General features: G+C 38.2%; 1 long non-coding RNA gene across 2 annotated transcripts; it reads right to left on the reverse strand.

The window, feature by feature from the left end:
• Positions 1–5,672: 5,672 nt before the first annotated feature.
• LOC106098450 (uncharacterized) lies at positions 5,673–13,067 on the reverse strand. Of its 2 annotated transcripts, none has more exons than XR_001224674.3 (3): positions 12,986–13,067; positions 12,199–12,391; positions 5,673–5,841 (listed from the first exon to the last, which is right to left on the reverse strand). It is a non-coding gene; the product is annotated as an uncharacterized LOC106098450 (long non-coding RNA). The 2 variants fall into 2 exon arrangements; XR_003220347.1 differs by lacking the exon at positions 5,673–5,841 and adding an exon at positions 10,672–11,145.
• Between the last annotated feature and the right edge of the window lie 4,082 nt (positions 13,068–17,149).

Below are 17,149 nucleotides of genomic sequence, written 5' to 3' on the forward strand. Positions count from 1 at the left end.
CAGGGCATCTCTGCAGAAAACAAAACTCTAGTCTTTCACTGTAGTGTGTTTTTAGGGGAATAACGTTTGAAGGGACTAGTGTCCAATGTGGTTTGGGACTTTCCTTTCAGTACCTGGCAGGTTTTCAAAATGAGTTGATATGTAACTTACTTTATCTCATTTTATGGTGTGATCAAGTCTACACCTCCAATGTTAACCTTGGACATTAAAATGCCAAGGTGTGCCAGCTATCTGACCTTATTTTTCTGACTGGAAATTTAACGTAAGCATTCAGCATAGAACATAATGTAATTTAGTATTTAACATATTTAGAGAGTGATGGCGTTACATTTAATTTCCATTTGTTTCCTTCCAATCAGCATGTCAGTATTTAGGAGTGGAGCTGATGGGGAAGCAACAATATAAACGCTGGAGTGGGATAAAAAATAACAATAAAAAATGAATGAATGCATCTATGTGGTAAAGTCTAATCTGTGGCTGTTGAGGAAGCTTTTTTCTACTACTAGAAAAATAAAATAAATTCAAAAAAATCTGAATTTCAACTTAGGATACCTTGAAATTTCAAGTTACTTCTAAGTCAACATTTCAAGATGCCTGACTTGAAATGAAGAAGCTGAATTTCTGGGATGCTAATCTACAATGTTGACTTGCAGAAAGAAAAACAATCTTTCTGCAGCACCAAAATTGTCATGTTCTGGGTCATTTTGTATCAGTGTTTTTGAGTTCTTGGGTTTTGGTGTGATTTTGTATCATGGTTTATTATTTAAGGTTCCTTTTGTAACCCTGAGTTTATTGTATTATTGCTTCTTGTACGTTTAGGCTCCCCTCGTGTCTTTGTCCTCTGTGTCCCTCTCTGTGTGTCTGTGTTTATGGGTGTTTGTGTCCTTTTGTCTTGTTTCCCTCTTTGTGTGCCATTCCATGTTCCCCCTGCCTATCATGTGTGTCCATGTTTCCCAGTATGTCAGGTCTCTGTTTCTCGCTCTCTCTCCCTCTCAGGTTCCCTCGCTGTTTCCCTCGTCCTTGTGTTCCCCTCTCGCTCTCCCATGCCCTCTTAGTGGTGTCTGTGTTTTATTCCCCTTGCCTGTTCCCATGTCCCTCTTATTGTGTTCCACCCTGTCTCCCCAGTTGATTGTGTGTTTCACGTCTGCGTGTTCCATGTCCAATCGTCAGTCTCCGTCTCACTGTGTTTCCTGTTTTACTTTGACAGTCCGTGTCAAAGTGTTTTCAGTTTTGCTTTCCTCCCCATCTCATCAGGTCTAATTTGTGTCAGCTGTGTTCCCCGTGTGTTTCCACCGCCCTCGTTACCCTTCTGTGTATTTAGGTCTGCCTCTCCCTTTGTCCTGTGTCATGTTCTCCCTCATCCCTCATGGCTCTGTGCTTCTTGGTGTGTTTCTCTGTGAGTTTCGTTTTCCTTTTATTTGGTGTTTTAGCACTTCTATGTGAGCTTAATTTTTCAGTTTGCTGTATGAGAATATAATACTGTGTTAAAAGCCTGTGGGTACATTACAAATAAATGGTGAGCTTTTGTTATATAATGCTCCTGAAACCTTCATCATGGCTTGCAGAATGAATGTGAATACATGTGAATCTTAAACAATCAGAACTGATTTGCTCTCCAGCAGTTCCCATTATCTATGTAAATATCTATTATACAGACACGTTGGGTTCCAAATGAAACATGCCCTTGGTCAGATTTTACCAGGTTCAAAAGTAGTGTATAACCTTCATCGGCGAGGCATATGATAGTCACTGAGTATGTCATGTACATTCATCAAATATACCATTTACACAGCTTACAGCAAAAAAGGAAGAAACTCAGTTGTGTTAAGACTTGCATCACTGAAACATGACACATTCTTTCAAAAATGTCCTCTAAAAAACACTTTTGAAATGTTGTCTTGTTTGTATAGTTTTTTTTAGGTTGGCACTGGTAAAACTACATTAATTTGACTAAATGAAGGAACAATATATGATAAGACCCATTGGTAACCGAAAGGAGCTAACTACCTCTTCAGTTCTCCTTCTGTTACGATGATATTGTTGATGCACTAAACCCTTTTTTCACTGTACACCTTTGAGCAGATACAGTGCATTCAGAAAGTATTCACATTGCTTTACTCAAGTTCTGCCCTGATTATGTTTTATAGGTTAATTAGATAAATATGTAGCCATGGAAATTGTATTTCTATTGTTTATTGTCAGAAATGTCTAAAGCTTTTATTTTGAAATTTGGATAGCTAGAAAAGAGGAAGTGTAGAGAACAAAAGGGGAAAAGCATGGCTGCACCTTTGAGGTAATTTATATGAAATTCAAAACCATCCTTCAGATGAGTCCTTCAGAAAGCAATGCCTGTAGGTTCTATCAGTTCTTTGTATATCTAGAAAGTAAAAATTGTGTGTTTTGTGACATTTTTTCTCACTCTTTACGATTATAGTTGTCAGGTTTATATAATGGATTGTCATTTATGCTTAGAAATATTTACTCATATATGCTTAGAGTTTTATAATTAGTTGTAGATTGATAGAGGTTTGATCCGTAGTAGTCTGTGGAGACTCTGTGTGCCTCCCAGAGCACTCTGGCAGGCACACACAACTTAAGGTCAGGAGAGAGGTTATATCTGCTCTTACTGATTTGTGGTATAGGAGGACACCTACTCTGTATCTGGTTAAGTATAAGAGCCTTTTGTTTAGATGGACTGCTCGACTCCTGGCACCAGCTTTGGGGAGTCTTCACAGGTCCACATCTTGAAAACACACACACACACACAGACACAGACAAGGTATTCTTTGTCTGCATGTATACCTATGTGAAACGTCATATGTTAATGAACCTATGCATATTCATGTAACCACAATAAAAGGAGTGCTACAGGGAACCTGGCTGAGAGTCCGACGGAGGTCAAGTGGGCGGAACGACATCTGGCACCGGTCCGGTCTCCCTCATGCATGAGTAACACAAAGAACTTTGCCTACTTGGTGTTCAATGCTTTTGCTGTGTAGTTAAATTGTCTCGTTCCAGCGGTGGGCCTGTGCCAGACAGACCCATCAATGGTAGTTTTATATGTCATAGAGTGAATGCTCACCTGTTGTTAGGTTATTGTATCAATATCAGACTGTATATCTATAGGATACTTATTTTCTATTCTACTGTGTTAGTGCCTAACTATACTTACCTGTAGATTATAGGATAGTCTAAGAGTTGTTTTTATGTGTCTTCCTAGTCTCACTCCAGTTCACTGATGTCAATTCACTGTTATGGCTGTGTATCTTCATTAAAGGAGCAAGCATGCTCACTTTCCTGGCGCTTTCAAAAGGAGTTTGGCTGGCTGTTTATCTATGTTCATGCACAGGGAGTTCAACGCAGAGAGAGAACAGTACAAAAGTGCATGTCAGAGCTAAAGTCACGAAGTCTAAGGAATTGCACTGCATCACTGAAGGTCCCAGTGAGCACAGTGCACAGGGCCTCCGTCATACATAGATGAAAGTGATTCACTGAACATGAAAAACAAAATTCCCTCGTCTGATGATACAAAGATTGAACTTTTTGGCCTTAATGCCAAGTGCCATGTCACCTGGCCAATACCATCCCTACAGTGAAGCATAGTGGTAGCAGCAGTATGCTGTGGGGATGTTTTTCAGCAGCAAGAACTGGGACACTACTCAGGGTTGAGGCAAAGATGAATGCAACAATGTACTGAGACATGCTTGAGGGTAATATGCTCCAGAGTGCCTGCAGAGGACCTCAGACTGGGGTGAAGGTTAATCTTCAAACGAGACAACAACCCTAAGCACACAGCCAGAATGACAAAGGAATGACGTAAGGACCACTCTGTGAATGTCATGACGTGGCCCAGCCAGAGCCCAGACTTGAACCCGATTAAACATCTCTTTAGAGATCTGAAAATGGCTGCATCGACGCGTCGCATCCAACCTGATGGAGCTTAAAAGGTTCCGCGAAGAAGAATGGTAGAAACCCCCAGAGAAATACGTGTGCCAAGGTTGTAGCATAATCAAAAAGACCAGAGGCTGTTGGGTGCATCAATAAACTGAGTATACACATTATATTGTTTTATTTTTTACAAATTTGCAAGAATGTCAGCAAAACTTTTTTTCATTTTGTCATTCTTGTGTGTAAAATTTTGAGCTGAAATTGAGTCAAATCCATTTTGAAACAGGGTTGTAGAATGACAAAATGTGGAACAAGTGAAGTGCTGTTAATACTTTCCGGATGCACTGTAAATCTGTACCATTAAGAGACAATTTATACAGAGATACAGTCTAAAAAAATGAATCCGCAGCAAATGGAATCAAACACCGTTCAATCTAAATTTATTACGAACAGAGAAAAGGACACTCTTCATAACATCTGGGACTGTCATTTTGACAGCCATGTCCTTACATCAACAAGCACAGACATTTGGATGCTGACAATCACTCAGAACAACTCAAAGAAAAGACTATTATCCTCTACCTTACCTTAACACAAGATTGCTTGCCGGCTATTCCTTCCTAACTCCTCTATCCCTGCCCCCCGTTTGAACCTTTAAACCCTAAGTACATCTCCATCGCACACAATCATGGATAACATTTATGTGCTCATCTGAACAAACAACCTGACCCAGTCTCTGCTCAGACCACCAGCTGATAGTTACAGCAATGTCTGCTTGAAGAGGCAGTTAAATAGCTGCTTGCAAAATGTTTTCACAGTATGTTAATATATTCCAAATACAAGTCAAAGGGTATGAGTCTATATATGACAGTAAGAACTGGAGCTGAGTTTGTGGGAATTCAAGGGCCTTGACCTGTAGCTTGCTTTGCACAGATTTCTTTTTTTTTTTGGTAAGATTGTTTGTTTGTTTAATAGATTTAGCGCCAATCTTGTATTTAAAGATATTTATTATTACTTAGCAACTTAAAATCTGCTCTACCTCTTGAGCCACAACTGCCCAGAAACAGCTCATCACTGCAAACACATTAGATCTCAATGGAAGCTTGTTTCTGCCACTAACAAGATGAAAATTCCCATCCATAACTTGAAATTTTGATTTAATAAGTCATAATTTTGAGGTATTTTCTCGCAATATTGAGTTGAAATTTTAAGTTTGCGCTGCCAATCAGGTAGCTCCGTAAATAACATCATTTCCGTATTACCCAGAAGCAAATAGCACAGACACAGTGACATTCAAACTCGGATAATGATAGCCTCAGTGAGCTACCAATGTATAGTAAACTAAGCAAGTTTTTATTTTGCTGACAAAAAATTCCATACATTTCACGTAGTAACAGAAAGGTTTCATAATTTGTAAAACCACACTGAAAGTACTCAGCAGTTTTCTCATTCAAGTCCGGCACTGCTGTAGCACTGGTAGCTGACGTACTTTGACAGAGCTTCCTGACCGGCAGAGCTGACTTGAAATTTAGGGTTATTTTTTGCAAAATTTCAGCTTATAAACTAGAATTTTGAAGATACCAAACTCTAAATTTTTTGGATTAGTTCAAAGTGTTGAGATATTTATTTTAAATTTCAAGATATAGATGTCAAAAAAAAAGAAAAAATAGTGGCATAAACAAGCTTCCATAGGTATCTCTCTAAGCATCTAACATTAAAATGCTAACACTGTAGCAAAAGACCTAGAGTGTATGCAGACTTCAAGAAATGAATGCTATTTTTTTTTAAGCAGTTAACAAAAGCCAAGATAACATGGAGTAAAGGAAATGACATCCAGTTTTATAATAGAAATTGTGTTTCCAGCACATTCTCTTTGTTGTTTTTTTCCCAACATTGCTGTGGGAATGCATCCATCACTTATCTGGATCCCGGAGTTTATTTTCAGTCCACATCCTAAAGGTGTGACAGAAGGAAGACTTGATATTATGATTAATCATACCCAAGCTTTTATTCCTGGCAGTTATCAAGTGACAGACCTGAAAGAAAATGTAGACAGGAAAGTGTCTACATGAGCACTGTAGTCCTATGTTTTCACACATCACTTTAACATGAAATTCATCAACCTTACAGCACATCTCAATGGGAAAATCCACAAAGTGAAACATTTCTTGACGTTTTTAAGCCCTGCAGTTGATTCATTCTGTAGGTTCAAAGGTCATTTTGTCTAAAATATTTAAAAGGAGTGAATACTGCAGTTGTATGTTGCCATCCGTTATAATGACTGATGCAAACCTAAGCTGTGGCAGAGATGATCTTCACACGTTTAGAAAAAGCTGCTGCGACTATGTGAACATTGAAACATTAAGGAGCATTGTGCTTTGCCATCTGTGGCCTCATTATACATCAATTTCAGCATAATCTACAGGCTGTTACAGGCTTGCAAAGGATGCAACTGAATAATCTTGATTATAGTGCAGCTGCCTACTTCAGCTGGCAGGAATAGGACTTTGAGCAATCTGAGACAAGAGAACAACTCTTTTTGGGACAAAAATGTTGTCACATTCACAAAAGACATGATATGTACAGTGCAGGAGAGGGCTGCAGTCCTATACTGCTGTTTAAAAGTCTGTTTCCATTAGTTTTAAATCATTTTCTTGTTTGCAGTTGTGCTGTTTCATTCTCCGTCATCTCTAATCTCTCTGAATTGGGCTCACTTGTACAAGAAGTGCTAAAAATGTGTAATTATTTGATCAAACAAGAATGCTGATATTGTCTGAATCCGTGAAGAAAGGAGAATAAAAAATGTGGTAGCTTTGAAGACTCTATGTCTGGGGGGAAAAAAGGACTTGAAGAGGGTTAGACAGCAGGTCTATGATTCATCCTGGTCACCAGCCCAACATAAACTCATTTCTAACTCAAATATTAGCAGTCAATTTGAACTGTATAACTTTCCGGTATTTACAAGAGTTCCATATAGTTTAACACAAATATGTGGTACTAAATATTTCTCCATCAAAGAGTATAATATCTGAAACTGTATTTATGTTTGTCCCTTGTGTTTGATGTGTATGTGCGCATATGTTTAGCATCATATTCAGGCAGTTGTTTTTGACGACTATCATTCTGTCCTGCATTATGACAGAATTCTCCAAACTATAATTCTCTCTAATCTGCAAAGGGCCAGCCATGTCAGGAATCCTTGTTATCTTTTGTTTGGACTGAAAATGGATGAAATCCAGTATTTGGGGGCATGCATCCCTTGCCTCCTGTAACCCTGATGGGGTTGTCAGTGGCTTTGACACAGGACAAATTTGTGTGTGAGGGAGAGTTTATCACTTTGAAGCAAGCGTTGACAAGATCAGAGGGTTTTTTAGGAGAACGGGGAAGCTAATCTGGCTCAGTGCATACATGGTAGCTGGCGTACCTTCTTATGAAATGCTCAAACTTGATGCCAATGTTTGCTAACGCAAAGGATTAGCTCGCTCTGTTTGATTGCACTTTGCAGTTGCTGATGTGTTCTTGCAGTAATACTGGTTGCAAAAATCATTTATTTTGGCTCAACTCCCAGATGAGATTCTAGCCTCTAAAGGTGTTTTATGATAGGAAGATTAAATGTGGTTCAAACTGCCTCAGTGAAAAAGATGACCCACTGTGTGATTAACAACACTCAGACAACCACTTCACGCTGAAGTGCCTATAGACAGAGTGCTTTCACTTGCAGAGATTTAAAGTATGAGTCTGAATTATAAAACGGAGATGATTATGGTAATTATAGCCAGAGCACAAGGGAATCTCTATGCATTCCATCCCCTTATGGGCCATTCGTGTCGGATGGAGAAATTATTGTTCATTTAAAAATAAGACCATACAGATGTCTCCAAGCTGGTGCTTACATTACAGCGCCTTTAATTAAGCTTTAGTGCTTCACCTTAGATTGGCCAGTGTGAGTGCGCACACAGCAAAATAATTACAAAGAACACAGCAAAATAATTACAAACAAAGGATAGGCCACACAGAGGAACCATCGGGCACTCAAGTGATTCTGTTGGGCAATCAATTTTTTTCAATTTTTAGCAGCTCCAATAGTAAAGTAAATGTTACTCATCCAAGGGTTTTATTTTGTCAAATGAGACATATGTGTACGAAATCAGTAAGTCTTGGTGAATATTTCAGCATAATGCGTTTATAATAAGCTTGGCTGTCATTTCTATACAGATTAAAGTTCATTTATGGTTTTACCAAAGCAAACTGTCTGTGGACGACATTTGACAGAAACTCTTTGCAGAAAGTTTGCAAGGTCTTCACCAGTTGCTGGCACTCCATGCCAAAAATCAAGTTCTGGTCATGAGCATGAATGTCATGGTATTTTGGGGCTTTTAATGAGTTTAATGATGAATTTAGAATTTTTTTCATAGGGTCTACAGCAATATCTTAAATGACTTTAAAAAACAAGAATTCGGTGCACAAGGTTAAATTCATTTTGAGTTTTCTTTAAAAGTATGTATGCAGATGCAAATACATAACACCTTTTGTTTTGAAAAAGGTTTAATAAAATCAAACATGTTAACTTTATTATTTAGAACATTCTGGGGACACCAGAGGCTGTATGACATTGAGATCATGCCTGTAGCATGGCTAAAAATACAACAAAAACAACTGTAAAGCTACACTAATACTTTATTTTATAGCTCAGGGTCTAAGAGGAGAATAACAGATATATCAGGAGCATTAATGTTTACCAGTAGAAACCACCCAGGTTAAATTCATTATGAGCTCCATATACACCCTTGTATTGTGTAAAGACCTTCAATATGGAAGGAAGGAAATGCATTTCCTCATCTTCTATTGTTATTGCTGATAGACTGCGTTTGATAACCAGGATAGTTCCATTTCTTTTCACACTCCTGGTTTCCTCAGATTGTCCCACGGTAATACATGGTATTACGTTTTTTTGTCCAAACTCTGCACAATTATCACATGCTCGGCAGCCTTTCAGGTGTTCTCGTCTCCCCAGTGGCTGCCCAACTTAGTCAATTTAGAGATGGATAGGCCTATGTTTAGATGTATCAAACTGGCCTCGATGCTGATGGTATTCATGGACAGTGTGTATTAGCCTTCTAGCCTCCCTGGGCTCTCGCCGCTGTGATTTAGTGCAGGGGAAAACCATGAATTTAAGTCAAGCCATTAAGGAGAAGCAAAGGTGATTTATGCTTTTGTTTACACCGTACTGCCGGGACCTAAATCCAGCAGCGATGAGAACGGGTGTGTCTACAGTAAACATGTGGGTATGAGGAAGTGCTTGTACAGCTGTGTGTCTGAGAAAAGGAACAAAAAGTATTGAGGCAAGAAAAGTATCAAATTTGAATAAGTACTATATTTATGAGCACTGAAAGAGAACAGGACTGAGATGACCTCAAGATGCTTGTATGTCACAAGAGATCCAATCTCCACAAGCTATGCCAACTAAAACAATAAAAACATGAAGACATCTAGAATATATTTTTACTTGGAAAAATTTACAGTTACAGATTAACTACAAAATTTTGAGTACAAAACTGTGAGATCATGTAATGTTGAGTTGGCATTACATGATATAGTGTTCAGGCTTTTCAACGGGAAAGTAGATCCATCAAACACCGTAAGGGAGGTGGTGGGGAGTACAACACAGTACAACTTAATGTTGTCCTTGAATAGCCCTATAATCTAATCTCTAACTGTTTAGTGGCACAGACAGATCAATGAGGATGTGCAGTTCTACACACAGGAGGATGGAGAGAAAGAACAGCTATAGCATGAAGAGAAAGTAACGCATACAGGTGGCATAAGGGGTGAGATCGAACATCCTCAAGATTATCAAGATTACACCCAGAAAGATTATTTCCTTGGGTAAGTACAGATGACTTCAGCTGCAGCTGTTTCTCAGATGCATGCTGGATGTTCTTCAGTGCATCAAACAACAACTCTTCATCTGTATTTTTACAAAGGTGCAGAGAATTCTTAGAATATGCCAGCATATGCCTACAAGTGTTCTTGTTTCTCTACATGTTGAAGGGAAAAAAAAGGTTTTACACATTTAACCCACTCCTTTCACTGCATTGTTGTATGAATGTAATCAGTATTATAACAAACACCTTGAAAATTAATGATTTAACTGATGACTATACTATGACTATGACTATAATATACTAGGCCAACCCAAACACTGGAACTCTCACTGGACAGCTACAAGAATTTTTTTTAAATTAAGCATAAACAGTTTAATTTCAACATAGAAACATTTACAATCCTCCACATCCTCAGCTTGCAAAAACATTTTATCAACAATGGCTCTTTCATTATGTTGAAGTTAATGGATTTCATCCAACATAATTTTCAGTGATTTATGGACAGACTAAAGCATCACAGTGTGACTCATTTCTGACTAAAATGCTGTTATTATTGTAGTAAGTTAGAATTTCTATTTTTTTTTCTTGAAACATTTCACCGTTTGCAGTAGGCTGTTAACCTAAATTCACAAAGAACAGCACAATACTTGCAAAAGATTTTCACAGCAGTTTGTTACATTGTATTAGTATTCACCTGGAGGTTACATCATCTTCATTGTAAATGGATCAGTAAAAATAAAGTGCTTGACATTATTAGACCATCAACATAACATTTTTAGGCTTACAATTCATCACATTCAGCACCTCATAAAAGTACGACTATAAATGTCATCGAACAAAGAATTGCTTCTAACAGAGTGCTGGTCAGATCATTAGTCTCCATTGATGTCCCCTTTAAAGGCATTACCCTTCATAAATGATACCCCTGTCCATTAGGTGTAGTGCATAAAATGAGCAGTTTGACTGCTGATGAAAGTGGTCTCTATCAATGCTCCCACACTTCTGACCCTGTGACTGAGACTCATTCTTGTGGTGGAAGAATGTGCTAAGGACATGCCATAGATTATCTTTGCCTTATAGGTCACAATGAAAACAAACATCAATACTGTGCTTTTGTGATGACAATCCCCCATGGATTTTAAGAGTTAAGTGGTGGGCTTGTTTGTGTATTTCTACCTGAGGGCCGGTTGTTGGAAGAATGGGAACGTGGAAGCTTCAAGGATACATACAGCCACAAGAGGAAAAAAATACTGTAGGCATAAGACCAGAAGTGCTACTTTGTGACCTTTCCATCCTGCACACATACGTGCAGGCATGTGTCTGTGCAATGCTATATTTAAAACTGCCAACTTCCATTGTTCTAGGAGTCTGCCTGTGGAAAGAGAGGTGTGGACAGTTCTGTCATAATTCTTACACGACAGAATGAAGCCTCACATATTACAGCAGACGGGGCTTTTTCCCCCGCTTTGACAAAATGCTAAAAAGTAATGAGTAATATCGGGACTTCGTATTAGCACATACCTCAAACAGCAAAGCGTGTTTAAGAGTAATGTTAACGTTTGACAGTTCATCTAGCGGTAATGCTCCCTGCTGACTTTTACATTTTCATGTGACAGCTGTAGCAGCAGGGGTTGTCTGCTGATGTCAGAGCACTGTTTGTCTTGAATGTAGCTCTAAGTGATAGTCAAAATCAATACAAGTTTGAGAAGACAGATTGCCAACGGCTAGCTGGTCAAATCATTCACGTTAAATTGCAAAGGCAATGCAAGGAATGGCTGCAGGGCTGTCTTAGGAAATACCAGGAAGTAAAACGCATCATCTCAGACAAAGGAGGATTATGAGAAGTAGGGAGCATAATGCAAACAGGAAAGATGTTCAGATAATAGGTTATTGACCCCTTTCCTCTGGGAAAAAGCATAAGTAGTTACACAGTAGTGTGTGCATGGTTCATATTAACAGAGACAACGAGGAGGCATACCTGCCAGAGTTTGTGTAGCTCTCGTAGCCATACGTTACATTATAATTGGCTACAATTAACACATTTATATTAACAATGAATCCCATGATCATGCATATTAAAAATTGTCCCCAACGCTAAAAGGAACACATGTTCATGCGACCAGTGTTGGAATTAAATGAATGAAAATGAAACATAAACAGTTTAAAAAGGAGTTTTGTCTCATCTGCTGGATGATGTGCATAAAGGAATATGTTTGAAACAAAGAGAAAACCCCACAAATATAAATGTTTTTTTTTCCAATTATACAGATTGTACAGTACATTTTTTGAGAGTATGATTAAAACTGACTGAGAAAGAAGTTTTTGGTTGTTTTTTTTAAATAACCTGAAACATTTTCTAACAAATATTTCCTTTAAACACAGCTGCTGTCATGTTATCTGCCTTTAGGGGGAAAAACAGACTTACGTTTGAGGCGAGATGAAAACAATGTTGAGTTGAATGCTACATCCCAGGTTTATAAAGCCGCTTCCTCTTTATACACTTGCCGCAGTAGGTATTCTTTGTAGAAACATTGTCACTTTGCCAGAGAGGATTTCCAGGACCTTCCTTTTGTTGAAGTTTGTTTGTTGATTAACTGCTTGAGAAGACTGAAGTTAGCCTGGAGCAAATACAAAGTAAAAATTACCCTTATATGAAGCTGGAAAGCGTACCATGCTGAGGCAGTCAATTTAGGAGAAGTCCAGTATATTACTTTGGTGTCAAGGGAGTCGCTCCACAGCTATTTGGGCAAAACAAACCCATCACAAATGTCATTTTAATCTAGTTTAAAAAGTTCTCTCATAAGGGTTCGGTCTGTGATGAAAGTGTCTAATACATTATGATAAATGCTTATTCAGCCTTTGATTTTTTTAAAAAACAAACTGCCTTATTGTTTGAAACTTAACAATGCATTAGAAAAAAAATGGCATTGTTACTTGCAATTCTTCCTGGTTTTGGAAAGATTTTGTTTTCAAATCGCTAACACTTGCTGCTGACTTGTAAAACTTTAGTCCTCCAAAGGAAAGTCAAAACTATTTACCTTGCTCTTCCACACCGTGTCAATGTTAAGCTGCACCTCTGTTGCCGTCAGACTTTGAAATTAGTTTGTGGTTGACTTAAAGTATTCTTAAAAATATTACTGCATCATAATCACATTTCTATTTCTGGCACGCTAATGCTAACTTGCTAATCACAAAACTATTGTTCCTCTTACCTTTTGCCCTTTCTGTCTGATAGTTGCTGAGCAATGTTTAATTTCCCATGCACATCCTTCAAGAGGGGGACACTTATACCACTTCACCACTTCCACTGTTAATATAGTGTCACAGAGCTGACTGTTGCTGAGTAATTTCCTTTTGTGAGAACTATTGTCTCTTTGAAACTTACTTACCGACTTAGGCGTAGTAATAAATTCCGACTGTGCTGTTTCTTGAATATCTATTGCTTGCCATTTTCATCTCTGTACAGCTGCTTTTGACTAACCTTGCCACTTATGCTATTGTTATGTCCTAACAAGAAAGTGTATAGCCAACTGCCATCACTGTTTAAATTTTGGCATATACATCATTTAAACATTCAGCATGAGCTTAGTAAAAATTGGTAGTGCAGAACAATAAAACAATAAAATGAAATGGCTTCATACCAGTCTACTTTAGACAGTGAAGATTTGTAAGGTTAACCATGGAAAGCAGTGTTGTCCAGTGAAATCTAAAAATAGACATCATTTGAAACAGAAAAAGGTAAAAGTGATTTCTCTCCTTTCATGGCACACTGCCTTGTGTCCCATAGGATTCTCTCACTGCTTGTTTGCACCATCCTTTAAATTACTCTTGTGGGTGCAGTTGGTTGTTGACTCTGGAAGCAGAATTAACTCTTGTTGGCTTTGAGTCCCCTGAAATCACTTTGGAATGTATTGGACCAATGTTGCATTAACAGATGAGAAACTGTATCCACATGTTTGTGCACATGAATTGTGGGTAAACCTCTGGTCTTTGACAAAGCAAGCTACCGCTGCTTTGTCACAGAATGCCTAACCCTAACCTAGGTGATTCCAATTCATTAGCCTGATTCTTATTCCATGAAACCAGACACAAGTTCTCATGCACAGTATGACAAAAGCAGCTGTTGTATTGCAGCTGAAGGCTGTGCCTAGCTTGCCAGTTAGAAAAAGTTGCAAGAAACCTAATGGAGCAGTAAAACAGCAGGAGATTGTCAGCATGTCTATTCAGTATATTCACTGCTGTGGTAAATATAAGTCTGGTAAGTTTGGTGCTGAAACACTGACTAACACTGAAATGTTAAAGATGCTATTTAAACATTTAAGTGGAGTTTCATCAGTCGTTACATTACAACTGTTACCACAACTGCATTTTTTTACCAACCACGCAGTGGGTGGTGTTAGGCTCTGAGCTGATGAAATCAGCACAAACGGCATTCATTCTCAGTATCAACATTGTCATATGCTTTTACTTCTCTCTTATAAACCCATTTTAAAAAAATAATCCCCTCCGTGGAAATCATTACAGTGAAAGCGATCCCTCTAAACAATGAAAAGGAGAGGAATGATGGAGTGCCGCATTCATTTCTTCATCCAACTCAGCAAATATTTAAAGATCCTACAGTTTAAAAAAGTGTAAGCCTCTTTAATGTATTCAATAATAGATCAAATAAACATTAAATAGATGAATGGTGAGACAACTTTATCACTGATCTTATTATTTAACCTTGAAATCACTGAACATAACGAACCAAAAACTGGACTCAATATATTTTTTTAATAAAATATGGTGTTTGTTGATACATATTTTTGTCAATATGAAAGATATTATGAGAAAACAGACTAATATATGGGCACAATACTCACTTGCTTATGGTTCAAGGTGTATAGAATTAGAAGAAACACCAGTCACCATAATTTAACCTTCCTCTGAATGCTGAAAGTTTTTGAGATTTTCCATTAGGCCTGCAACCACATCAGCAATCTAGCACCATTTCCTTTCCACAATGTGTTGCTGTTACTGTATGTCTGGGGACGTAATGAGCTTTTAATAGGCTTCTGTCAATAACATTTTGCTACTGTTTGTATCTATGCTGAACGCTTAGGAACACTGAGCACAGATTAACACTCGGCAATGGTTGATGTGGGATTTTGCGAGTTTTTGAGAGCAACTTTCCCTTTGCTTTTTGAAAGAACTTTGTGTAAAATAATCTGAGCTGCTGGTTTATTTTAGTGGACTTTGTGTTGGCTTTGTAATTTTATTTTTTTATAACACGAGAGGGGTGCATACACTGTAATCTATGTTAGATTGCCCCATACATGGAATAGATGATTAACCTAAACACCTGACAGTAATAAAGGGTGGATAATGTTGAATGTGAGATGTATTTTGTAACTACACCCTCATACACACTGGATGGATGCAAACTGCATTTCGTTGCCTTGTACTTGTGACATGTGCAATGACAATAAAGTTGAATTCTATTCTATTCTATTTTACAAAAAAAGAGTAAAAAATATGAAAATTGTGAGTTGTTTTTTGTGACAAATTAATTGTTACATTTTCATGGGTGAAAGTCTGACATAAAACATGAAAAATATCTATGCACACCCTCGAAACCATGTGGGGCAGGTCCAGAACCAACAAATAAATAAATAAATCAACAACAAAAGACTGTATAAAAAGATGGATTTCCTTCGGGATTAATAAAGTATTTCTGATTCTGATAGCCATCACTCACTAGTTTGAAATGTGAAATATTTGAACTGCAGGGTGGTTTGCTAAATCACAGCTGTGTGCAGCTGTGACTGTAACACAGGGGTCTTTGTGAGCTGATATACATTTTGGGGCCAGCCTCAAGTACAGTTTTTGGTACTTCATAATGGCTTCATTTGTGTTTGCTGCTTGGTGACAGTAATGCTTACATAGCCATTATCCTTAAAAGACTTGTGAAAGACCCATACATTGCACAACAGGTTAAAAACAAGGTCTTTCACTACCAGGAGTTTCTTTCTGCAAACTTCCTCGAACAGTTTAGGAGTGTGAATAGTTTAAACTCTGCTTGTTACACACACTGTGTGATACTTTTACTGATGCAAGGACAGGAGGAGACCAGTTTTCACACTGTTCCTGGTTCAGTATTCTCCTCTCATCTTTCCTCCAGCTCCTCTGACTTTGTTCCACTTTTGCCTGTTGCCCACAAGAGACCTTGTGGCTGAAATGAAGGGATTCCTTTGCTAGCGAGGTTTAATGTTATCAATCCTGTTTTCCGTGCGTCACTCTGTCCCGGTCTCTCCCTCCTTTCCTTCTTCCACCTGGCCATCCCTCAGTATACCCATTCACATCTGTCTCTCTCTTCCCAGGTTGGAAATTGATCGCCTTGAGCTTACTGAAAAAGCCGGCCTCTGGGGACAAACACTGAAGCACCAGTCTGCAAGGCTTTCTGCTTTAATGAAAAGCTAAAGCCACCACATTTATACCTGTATAAACAAAGCCCTGCCCCATACAAACTGACACACACGCACAGACACAAATGTACGTGCACAAACTGCAGCAGATCTGGATCCATAATTACCTATGCTCTGTGGAGTCCTGCTGGCATTTAACAGCTGGAGTTACCACCCTGTTTCCCTGTTGAATGTGCAATTTATTTAACAATGTGTAGGGTATTCTGCCTTGGAAAAGACTGTGGTGAAAATTGGTTTCTTTATGTATATGTGTAAATAAGGATATTTGGTTGTTTGGCGTTTAGTGTCATATTCTAATTGCTTGCTATGACACGGGGAAGCTCTAGCATGGGCACAGTCAGAGGAACTGGAGTACTTAAGCAGAGCCTAATGCCTGACAAGTTGCTCTCTGAGAGGAAATCAATATGATGTATTGATTGCTCCTGGGGATGAAGGGTCACGGGTCAAGATACTGTTTGTTGCAAATTGTTAATATCTGTGCCATGTGTGGGTGCCTTGTGTTTGTGTGTATTCACTGTTAACTGCTTGATATACTGTATTATTTATAAAAATAATCTATGATGGAACAACATGGAGCCAGTTTCACAATAATATCCACAGCTTCTACCATTTATGCTGCAGTTAAAAGATAAATGCTTAATTATTCAACATAATGACATATAGTAAATATGAACTCAAGTCCATGTCATACTTAAGCATTTATAGATTGGTCTGTGTTTCATTTTTAAAGCTCTATTAATAATATGGGTCTGTAGAGGGAACTCTGCAGAGTTTCTGTCTATACTAAAACAAGTTAAACTTTGCTATAAACTGAATTATGTATTCAGTGCAACAGCTTCCTGCCCAGGGCAGTGTTGTAGGTAAAGGGAAAGATTTGAAATTATGTATACTTGTTAAAATGCCACACAGAAC

Source organism: Oreochromis niloticus, linkage group LG6 (assembly GCF_001858045.2).
Source record: "Oreochromis niloticus isolate F11D_XX linkage group LG6, O_niloticus_UMD_NMBU, whole genome shotgun sequence".
NCBI classification, from domain to species: domain Eukaryota; kingdom Metazoa; phylum Chordata; class Actinopteri; order Cichliformes; family Cichlidae; genus Oreochromis; species Oreochromis niloticus.